The sequence below is a fragment of the Hibiscus syriacus genome, unplaced genomic scaffold (assembly GCF_006381635.1).
Source record: "Hibiscus syriacus cultivar Baekdansim isolate YM2019G1 unplaced genomic scaffold, ASM638163v2 tig00110895_pilon, whole genome shotgun sequence".
Lineage (NCBI taxonomy): Eukaryota > Viridiplantae > Streptophyta > Magnoliopsida > Malvales > Malvaceae > Hibiscus > Hibiscus syriacus.
The window spans coordinates 4,537,598-4,548,323 of NW_024062903.1; positions in this window are offsets into that span (position 1 = coordinate 4,537,598).

The window sequence follows — 10,726 nt, forward strand, 5'->3', positions numbered from 1 at the left end:
AAACTTAAAAAATATATCTAAAATTTCAAGCCATATCCTTACTCCCACCCTTATCGGCGTGGCTACTTGGATTCAACCATAGGATAGCAGAAAAGATATCCAAATATTTGGATGGAGAAGAACATATTTATTGGTTGTGGTTGGCGCTGGAGGGATTGAATCAACAAAGAAATCAAATCATGGATGCTGTTTTTTTTGTTATAATCCTTGAAGCTGTTTTAGTTGTGCCCATCTTGCAGGTCAACGTGATATGGGAAGATGAAAGGTGGGTGACCTTAAGATCTGATTTACGGGTTGTATCTTTTTTACCAAAGTCATTTGATTGATATACAAGCCATCACTGCATCATCAATTGCGTGATTACAGGCCGCCGGTGAGGGTGTGATTTGGGTTTATAGTTTGGGATATTATTTTGGGTTTAAATTTTATTTTTGAATTTTAATCTTATGTGATAAAAAATTAATAAAAAATGTCATGTCACAATAAAAATAATATTGAAATAATCTATGTTATTCTGGTGTGATAAAATAGGAATAATTTGAAAATTCAGTAATTAAATTATTTTTTTGGTAAACTATGCAAATGACGATTTAATTATGAGGTTGGTGACCATATGACCATCATACTTTTAATTTTAGCAATATGACCACATAACTATTTAAGTAGTTTCAATTAAACCTTATGTCATTAACATTTAATGGAAGTGATGATATGACATTTAATAAAATTAGTATAATTATACATTTGATCCTCAATACTTGTACATTGAATTAGTTAAGTCTTAATTATAATTTAAATTAATACAATAACCCTTCAAAAAAATTTCTCAGAATTTAAAGGAGATTTATTTTTTTGTCTGAGGTAAATACAAGGTAGTATATGTTATAAACTCTCAATCATTTAATATTAAGCAATCATATCCTACATATATGATGCTCAAACTCGGGACCTCACAATTAATGATAATTCTGTAACTGTTGAGATCGTTTGATTCATGATTCAAACTCTAAATTTTAGCTATCTATTAGCAATGACTATGCAAATATCTTATCATTGTTAAGCTTATGTTTAAATCAATTTATTTGTTTTTTTTATTTGCAAAGGATATGCATTGACGCTCGTCAAAGCAGACCACACAATCTTGCTTTTCTTTTTTGGCTTAAGTTATTAAGTTTACTGTTAGAGTCATTAATGGATAAATTCAATAGAGTTAGGCAAACCATCAATGTTATACCGAATCAAATTCATTATACTATTTTTTTTCTATTTTATTAGAGTTAATTGTATCACATGTCCTCAAAGTATGACCCTCATTTTAAATTGGTCTGTAAACTTTTAAATATTTTAATTTCATCCCCTAAACTATGATTATCATTCTAAATTAATCCTCAAACTTTTGAACATTTTAATTTCATCCTAAAACTATGACCTTTGCTCTAATTTGGTCCCTAAACTTTTTGAACATTCCATTTTTATCTCAAACTATATGTATATACTAATCACAATCCTTGTTAATAAAATCATTAGGCCAAGTTATATTAATATATGCTTGAAAAAAAATTAGTTTAAATTATGGTTGAAACTAACTACATATTTGGATGAATTTGGAGATGAAATTGGAATATTCAAAACTTTGGGGACCAATTTACAATAAATGTCATAGTTTAGGGATGCAATTAGAATGTTCAAAAGTTTAAGGACTAATTTAGAATGAGAGTTATAGTTTCGGGATCAAATTGAAATGTTCAAAAGTTGAAGGACCAATTTGACATGAGGGTTATAATTTAGGGACATTTGATGCAATTAACTAATTTAAAAATGAAAATTTTTAATTTTATTTTAAGACTGTTTATATTTTAATTTTTATAAGTTTCTTTATCCAATAGTTACTGTCCACATTTAATTATTTTATCATCTCTTCAAACTACTTGAATCAATGTGTTTTTATCAATTTAAAGGGTGAACTATACTAGAAATCCGTTATGATAGTTTCCTGTAAAATAAGTCTTGATGTAAAATAAATGTCCAAACTATATTGAAGTTAATTTTAGCTGTTTAAAGGATTTTTTGTTAAAAATAAGTGTCTAATTTTTTACGTTATACTTTTAAGTGTTTGGACCGTAACAACCGTTAAATTTGACTTAATCCAACACTCACCCTGAAACTGCATCGGTTGTCTTGAAAAGCACTGCGAAAGGTCATCAAAATTCAAGGTTTTCCTTTGTTTTTTTCAACGATTCCGATGGTTCCTGCTATCCGTGCCTACAGGACCGTCACCATTGAGTTTCTCGCCCTTTTGAATAAAATTCAGTCGGTGGTGACCCTTTTGAATAAAACATGTCACTTAATGATTTTTTTAAAGGTAGATACCTAAAAATATAACGAAAAAAATATTATACATTTATTTTGAACGAAAAAATCTTTAAACACAACAAATTAACTGTGTATAGTTACGTTAATCCACAAAATAATAGAAGAAAAAAAGAATTGACCCCTTATGCTCTCTCTTTATGCCCACTCATCTTTTGTTGATCTTGGTGGTTATTATTTATCCTTTCTACAACATTGCCTCCTATGATATCCTATTTTAGTCTGGCCAATCCTTTCTTAGAGCCCAAACATTTTTTCAATAAGAAATTGAAGTTGATTTTGAAACATCAGTTGACTTGCAACAGATTTTCATACAGGAGCCATATATTTTTGGGATGAAATGTCTCCTTACTTATGAATAATCTTTCAATTAGTTCATTTTAGCGAAGATAATTGTAGACACCTGTTTTTGTATGGGTCTACAAAATCATTTTATCATATATTTTTTTTATTGTTAATAATATTTTATTTTTTAATTTTATAGGCCACATGTCCAACCCACCATTATTTGAACTCACTAACCACCTCACTATCTCACCACTACCCCCACCAAACTCCAATTTATACCTGCCAGACGAAAGACCAGGGGAAAAGGGACAATGATATGCTAAAGGTGTACAGATATTGGCTTGGAAAAGGATAATGGAGAGGATATCGCGGCGGATGGGAAGCAGAGCATCTACATTACTTAATGGTAATGGAAATTATAGTCCCATAAATAGGCAGAGCTCGTCTTCTATAGGGGGGAGAAAGAAAAGCACAAAGGCAGGGGAGAGTACGAACAAAGCATCCAATGTACTGCTGCTTCACATATTTAAATCCGAATTCGGTGTTACACCAATAGTGCAAAAGGAAGCAAGAAGAAGCGTTAAGAATTTATAGCGGAGCTGAATACACAGACTTTAATTTTCGTTTGCAGTTCGAAAGCCCCATCAACAACATAGCAGACCCCGATTGCATACAGTGGAGCAATGACCAAACGCAGCTCTGCTACAACTGCAACTCCTGCTAAGCTGGATTACTTGCGAATATAAAAGAGGAATGGAGAAAAGCCGACATAAAACTGCTCGTAACTCTTGTTGCTTTGATATGTGTGTATCTGGTACGTTGCTGTGCAAATATTGGGGTAAAAACCCCTTTAAATATATTATAAACGGGACCATAAGCTAATTGTGTAAATTGACAATGTTTTGGAGTTTTTAAGAGTTAATCCATGCTTTAGTCATGTCATCTTTTAATATTATTCATTTTTATTTTATTTATTTATTTATTTATTTTAATTTATTATTTTATTAATTTTTATTTTCTTTGATATCTATTTTATTTTTTTTATTATATTAATATTTTTTCTTTTTTTCTTTTTTTCATATTTTTTTATTTTACAATCAAATATTATTTTCGATTTTATAGATATTTTTTCAATTAATCAAAGGTAAGTAATTTGAATCGGGTTTTTAAATTTCAATTTAAATTTTTAATTTTCGTAATTAAAGACAACCGACAAATTAATTGGTACCGAAAGGGCAGTTCGAGGGTGCTAATCCTTCCTTGACCGTAACCGACTCCCGAACCCCATATATTTCTGGTAAAACGCAGATCAGATGAGGAATAAGGTATCCAATCAACCCATTTGTTTTAAAATAAATGATCGATGGCGACTCCAATTCATTTAACCTAAGTCGAAGCCCATTTCCGGGCGCAACCGAAAGACGGTTCCGAAAACAATGCAGGTAGAAAACTAGGTACATATCACTATGTGATTTTATAATAATTATAAATTTTTAATTATTTTATTTATTATTTGTAATTAAATTTAGAATATAACTTTTATTTATTATTTTAGATAATTTATGAGAGATATAATAAATTAAAATATTATTTTATTCTAAATTAAATTAGTCTTTGAGATTGGAACAAACTTTATCTTTTATAATCTTCCTCAGTTGTGGGTAGAGGTGCACAAAAAATCCGAATATCTGATTTTATGCAAAAAAATATTCGAAACCGGATTTGGGGAAAACCGATTTTTTTAACCGGATCGGATTTTTTTAACCGGTTATTTTAATCGGTTTGGGAAAAAACCTAGACCGGTTTTTTTTACCGGATAAAAAACCGGTTTGAAAAAAACCGGTTAAAAACCGGTTTTTATCTGGAAAAAAAATCGGTCTGGGTTTAAAAAACTAGCCGTTAATATAGCCGTTGGGGGGGGGTTTTGTGACCATTTTTTCTTAAAAAATTACCATTTTACCACCCTAAACATGTATAAATAGGTTGGGGATATATTTGGTTGATTACAACTTTCTCAAATCTTATTACACAACACCTAAACATCTCTCAAATCTTATTTTTGTAATTTTTTGTTCATCATGAGTAACACGGCTGAATCTTCCGTCGGGGGAAACCTTGAAGTCGTGAGAGTGATCGAACACACTCGAAACAAAGATATTTGAGATCACTACGATTTATGTGAGATGTCAAATGGCTCGAGGATGTAAACTTTGTCTAAAGTTACTTGCACCGGAAGGAAACACAACGTTGAAGAACCATTTGACAAAATCATACAAGGCACTTCGCTCAAGATCGGATCCAAGTCAATCGAATCTTACACCGCAAGGTGGTGTTTTTGTTTACGACAACGAAAAATTACGAGAAGCGTTTACAAAGTTCGTGATTACAAAAGCATTGTCATTCGACCACTTTGATGATGAAGATTTCACGGCAACAATTCAACAACTAATGCAACCACGTTATACTCAAGTGAGTCGTACTACCCTTAGAAGAGATGCTATAAAAATGTGGCGTACGGCGAGGGAAAAAATGATTTTAGGATTCCAAGAACACCGTTATGGTGTGTCGCTTACATGTGACGTTTGGAGTTCCCCTCATAATACCGGAAATTCTTTTTTAGTCGTTACGACACATTGGTTAGATCAAGATAATTGGCAAATGATGAAAAGAACAATCGCGTTTGAATTATTCGGTGAGCCGCATACCGGTGCTAATTTATTTACACTTTTAAAAAGGGTAATTTGTCTTTATAAATTAGAAAATAAAGTTTTTTCTATATCCTTTGATAATGCATCGAATAATACAAACGCGGTTCCAAGATTGAAAATATTACTTTCACCGATTTTAGACGGTGCGTTTTTTCATACCCGTTGCGTTGCACACATAATTAATTTATCCGTGCAAGCCGGTTTGGAGGTTATTGAGCCGATTAGATTAGAATTTAAAACAATGATAAAATCGGTTCTTTGTAACAACAACAAAAGACTAAATGATTATAAAAGATTTTGTAAGTCGGTTAATAAAAAAGCTTTGGGTCCTAATTTGGATTGTCAAACTCGTTGGAACTCAACTTGGATGATGATGCATACCGCCTTAAGGCAAAGGGAAACATTGCAAACATTTCACGATCGGCTTTTCGAGAGGGGTCATGTCCAAACATTATCCGGATTCGAGTTGGGAAACTATAGTCAAAATAACCGATTTGCTTGGGGTTTTTAAAAATGCAACAACTTTTTTATCCGGTGTTTATTACCCTACTAGCCCGTTGGTTCTTAATCAAATATTTTTGTTGGCTACCCGACTAAATGACTTTGAATTTGAAACCGAAGTTTTCAAGAAATTGGCTTTGCAATGAAGGAAAAACTTTTAAAATATTTAAGGAGATTCCCCCCATTTTTACTTGTACCCCGCTTTAAACCCAACGTTAAATGTTGGTGGGGTTGAAACACTAATTGAACAAATTACGTTTGCTTGTAATCTAACCGATGATAAACCCAACTTTGTCCAAAATCAAATAAATTATTTTAACAAATGTTTTCGAGACATGTTTGTAATTTATTTAACTAAATACGGATCAGTAGGTAATACGATCAAATGGAATGAATGTGGAATCATCTAGTAGACGTCCAAGTAACATAAATTTGAATCTTTTTAACACTCTTGTAAATTCCCAATCCAAACGATCACGTACTACCACCCCAAGTAGCGAGTTGGGAAATTACATGTCATGCGATTTTCTATCAAAAATGACATTTGAAGAGTTTAAAAGTTTGTATATTTTGGCTTGGTGGAAAGAAAAGGAAGCACAATTTCCGATTCTAGCCGCCATGACCCGTGATTTACTAACCATCCAAGCTTCTACGGTAGCTTCGGAATCCGCTTTTTCTGTTAGTGGCAGGGTTATATCGCAACGGAGATCAAGACTAAGTCTCGAGTCGGTGGAAATATGCATTTGTTTGAAGGATTATTTGGATGGAGCGGCTCGGAAGCAACATATCACCACCCTAGAAGATGCAATTGATGTCGATTTGGAAGCAAACTTACACATTAAAGAAGTCGAACTTGGAATATCCCCTCCAAACGAAGAAGGCGAAGATGATGAAGAAGAGATGGCAATGTAGTTTATTTTTAAACTTTATTTCAATTATCGTAAACTTTGTTTTAATTATCGAACTTGGAAGTTTTTAAGTATTTGAATTTATCGAACTTGGAAGTTTTTAAGTATTTGAATTTATCGAACTTGGAAGTATTTAAGTATTTCAATTATCGTAAACTTTGTTGCAATTGATGACGATGTAATTTTAATAATATTATAATCGGTTTTTTATAACCGGTTTTTTAAAAAACTGAAAAATCGGTTTTTTTAAACCGAAACTGGTTACACCGGTTAGAATATCCAGCCCTCCAAACCGGTTAGAATTCGAACCGACTATTTTATAAACCAATTTATTGTCTATGAAAAAAACCAGATCGGATAAAAATCGATCCGAATCAAATTAAAATCCGACTTCTGTGCATGTCTAGTTGTGGGTATATTATGATTTATGAGAACTCATTTCTTTTGTATTTGACACACGGGAATGACACAGATTTCAAAAATAAAAAGAGAAAATAACCTCAGTGACCAAAAATCCCATATAATATACGATTTTAACCAATTTTTTCCGGATTTGCCAAAATGACCAACAAAATCGCAATGCGATCGCTAATACGCAACGCGATCTCCATTATCGCAAATTCGCGTTGCATTTTCGCAATGCGATAGTTGAAAATCGCGTTGCGATGGTCTACAGTATCGTTGCGATTTTCCCAATTCGCAATGCGAATAAGTAAATCGCAACGCGAATTGGGAAATTCGCAATGCGAATAAGTAAATCGCAACGCGAATTGGGAAAATCGCAATGCGATACTGACTATCGCAATGCGATAATAAAAAATCGCAACGAGATACTTACTTTCGCAACACGATACTGACTTTCGCAACGCGATTTACATAGCGCCATTCGTATTAACGCGTATTTTTTTTTTCAAATTCCAAACACGTATTTTTTCTTAATAAATCGGAAAAATGAACCGTCCACAGTAATCGCAACTCATAACCTCAAACCCAAAAACACAACACTCAGTCCCATCTCCATCTCTCACTCTCTACGGCGAAATCCGTCCCCATCTCCGAAGATTTCCGTCCCCATCGCCGGCGAAATCCCTCACAACCATTCACAGTAAAAAATCTCTCACAATCATTCAGAAATGGAAAATCAACCTCCGAGGGTTAGTTTTTTTTATTTTTATTTTGAAATTTTGCATTATTTTAGGTTTTTCATATTGAGATTGATGATAAGTTTACTGGTAATTTCAATAATAGATTAACCATTCACTTAGATTTCTTATTAAATTCATTCGATTGCTGCCAATACTGCTAAATTGTTTAGCCTGTGAAGTTAGTATTTGTCTTTGCTTTGTCTTTTGGTTGAAGTAATGCAGAAGAAGAATAGTTTCAAGAATGAGAATCGCAACGCGAAATGACTATCGCAACGATAATCGCAACGCGAAATAAAAATCGCAACGCGAAACCAAAATCGCATTGCGATTTTCATTTCGCGTTGCGATTTCATTTCGCGTTGCGATTTTAATTTCGCGGTTGCGATTTTCATTTCGCGTTGCGATTGTCTGGTCGCGATAGTCATTTCGCGTTGCGATTCCTCGTTGCGATAGTCATTTCCGCGTTGCGATTCTCATTATCTCGTGCGATTTTCATTTCAACCAAAAGACAGAAACAGTGTTGCAAATTTTAGTTTCAAGAATAAACTACTATTTATGTTTATTGTTTTGTTTTGGTATATCTTGACAGTGTAATTTTTGGTATATCTAACTTGGTATGTTTATTGTTTTTTGTAGAAATTTTTTCGGCTTCATTGACATTAAGGAATAAAGTTAGCCTAGCCACTACATTGCTTCGAAGCTTTCACCTGCACAAAGAAAATTGTTTGAAGAAACCTGCTTCGGGCCATGGCTGAGAGTACAGTATCCGGGTGGAGATGCTAGTTTGACCCATTTGTGGCTTCAGACCATGACTAGCGATCTACCCGACAGTATACAACGTGGTGAGGAAGAGATGGTTTCATTTCCACCGGCGTATCTTGTTTTGGGCGGAGGTACACTCGTCATATCACCCGCCCATCATGGTTATCTAGGGTTTTTCCTGATGAGTCAATAGAGAAGCCGAACTTACACGTCGACGATATGAAGAAATTGTTTAATAAGAAAGATGGTTTTACTCGGATGAATGACGTCGATGTTGTCCGAGTATGCCTTCTACTACTTTGTATGCCGGCTTTCTAGGCAGAGAGGCCAGACAACCTATTCCTCAGGAGCTAATATTGGTAGAGGACCTAAATGCATGGAATCTGTTTCCGTGGGGTTCGTATATATGGAAAGCTACCTGGACTAAGTTGTCGTCTGCCTTTGATGACCGCAAAGTTTGCGGGGCGATGGGTCGAAATACACTTTGTCAGGCTTGTTTGGGCCTTTAAGGTAAGAATTTCTATATAATGTTTTCAAAATTATAATTAATTATTTAACAATTACTAATGTTTGTTATTATATTGTTTGTAGATTTGGATATTCGAGGCTTTCCCCAGCATGCGGACATATGCATTAAAATCCTCAGATGATATTTCTAGGGCTATTTCCTGGAAGAGGAAAGTATGTTGGATTGGGAAGACTTATACCATATGCGACAATAAATAATGTAAGTTAACACAAATACTATCATATATAAACAAGTTATTAATAGTAGACGTTAACTTGTTTTAGTTTTTATATTATTAGGAGGCCAACACTCCATTAATGAGACTGACACCCACGGAGGCTGAGCTTGCCACTGATTGGTGGCAAGCTAGTCAGCGTTTTTTTGATGGCACGAATGATGAGCAGCCTCCACTTCCTCCACTTCGAGAGCCATCACCTCACCCAGAGCCATCACCTGATCGACCCGACTATACACCTCTACAACGAGAGCCATCACCTATCCCGTCACATCATCGAGTCTCTTCTCCACCATCACCTCATGATAGGCGACCGACAAAGATGCCACGACTTCTATCTCCCTGTTCTCCACCTCCACGGGATGAGTCAAGGGAGTTACGTGATGAGGTCAATGCCTTGCGTGAGGAGATCGGTACTCTACGCGATAACGATGGTGCATGGCGTGTGGAGGTGTCTACTTTACGTGGTGAGGTTGCCGCTCTACGTGAGATGGTAGTAATTTAGCGGACCGATAAGGTGGATGCTTTACGTCGGGTTTTTCTTGCACGACAGAGTTCAGCATCAGACGGCGCACGTGGTATTAAGTCTCCGTATACCCCAATAGTGCGAACACCGCAAGAAGAAGCCCGACTCGCCTATCTCCCTCAAGAGTCCATCCTATCGTTGAAGAGGCCCCTATCATTCCTCGAGAGTCCCCTCCCACCGTTCAAGAGGCCACTGTCATCGTTGAAGAGGTCCCTCCCACCATTCAAGAGCCCGATTCACATGGCGTCATATGTAGGATTCTTGAGAAACCCTCTGACGTGCCAGACATGAGGATTCAAGTTGGGCTCTCGTATGAGTTACCGGCCGTACCATACCGGTATCTGAAGAGGAGAGGAAACAAGTACCGGACACAATTCTGGATAACACCCTTTGGGCTAAGACCGCAGTTGATTTTTATCTACACGAGCGAAGCCAGGGGTGTTTCACTGACATATGCAAGCTCAATGATGATATCTATTTGTTGCTTGATTGGTCTTGGTGGGGCGTATTATTAGGGGTCGAAGACAATGGCTATTTCGATGGAGGGGTAAGTCTTATATTTTCTTATATTTTCATTGATTAATTTGTTTAAAAAATTAATGAATTCACTAATATATGTATTTTTTTGTAAAACAGCAATCGATGGTGGGGTCAGTCTACTAATAATAGGAAACTTAAGGAAAATAAAAGAAATACACGGTATACAATAATGCCGACGGCTTTTAATGCAGTTCACTTGAAGAATCAACGAGATGAATCATTTGCGTTGGGCAAT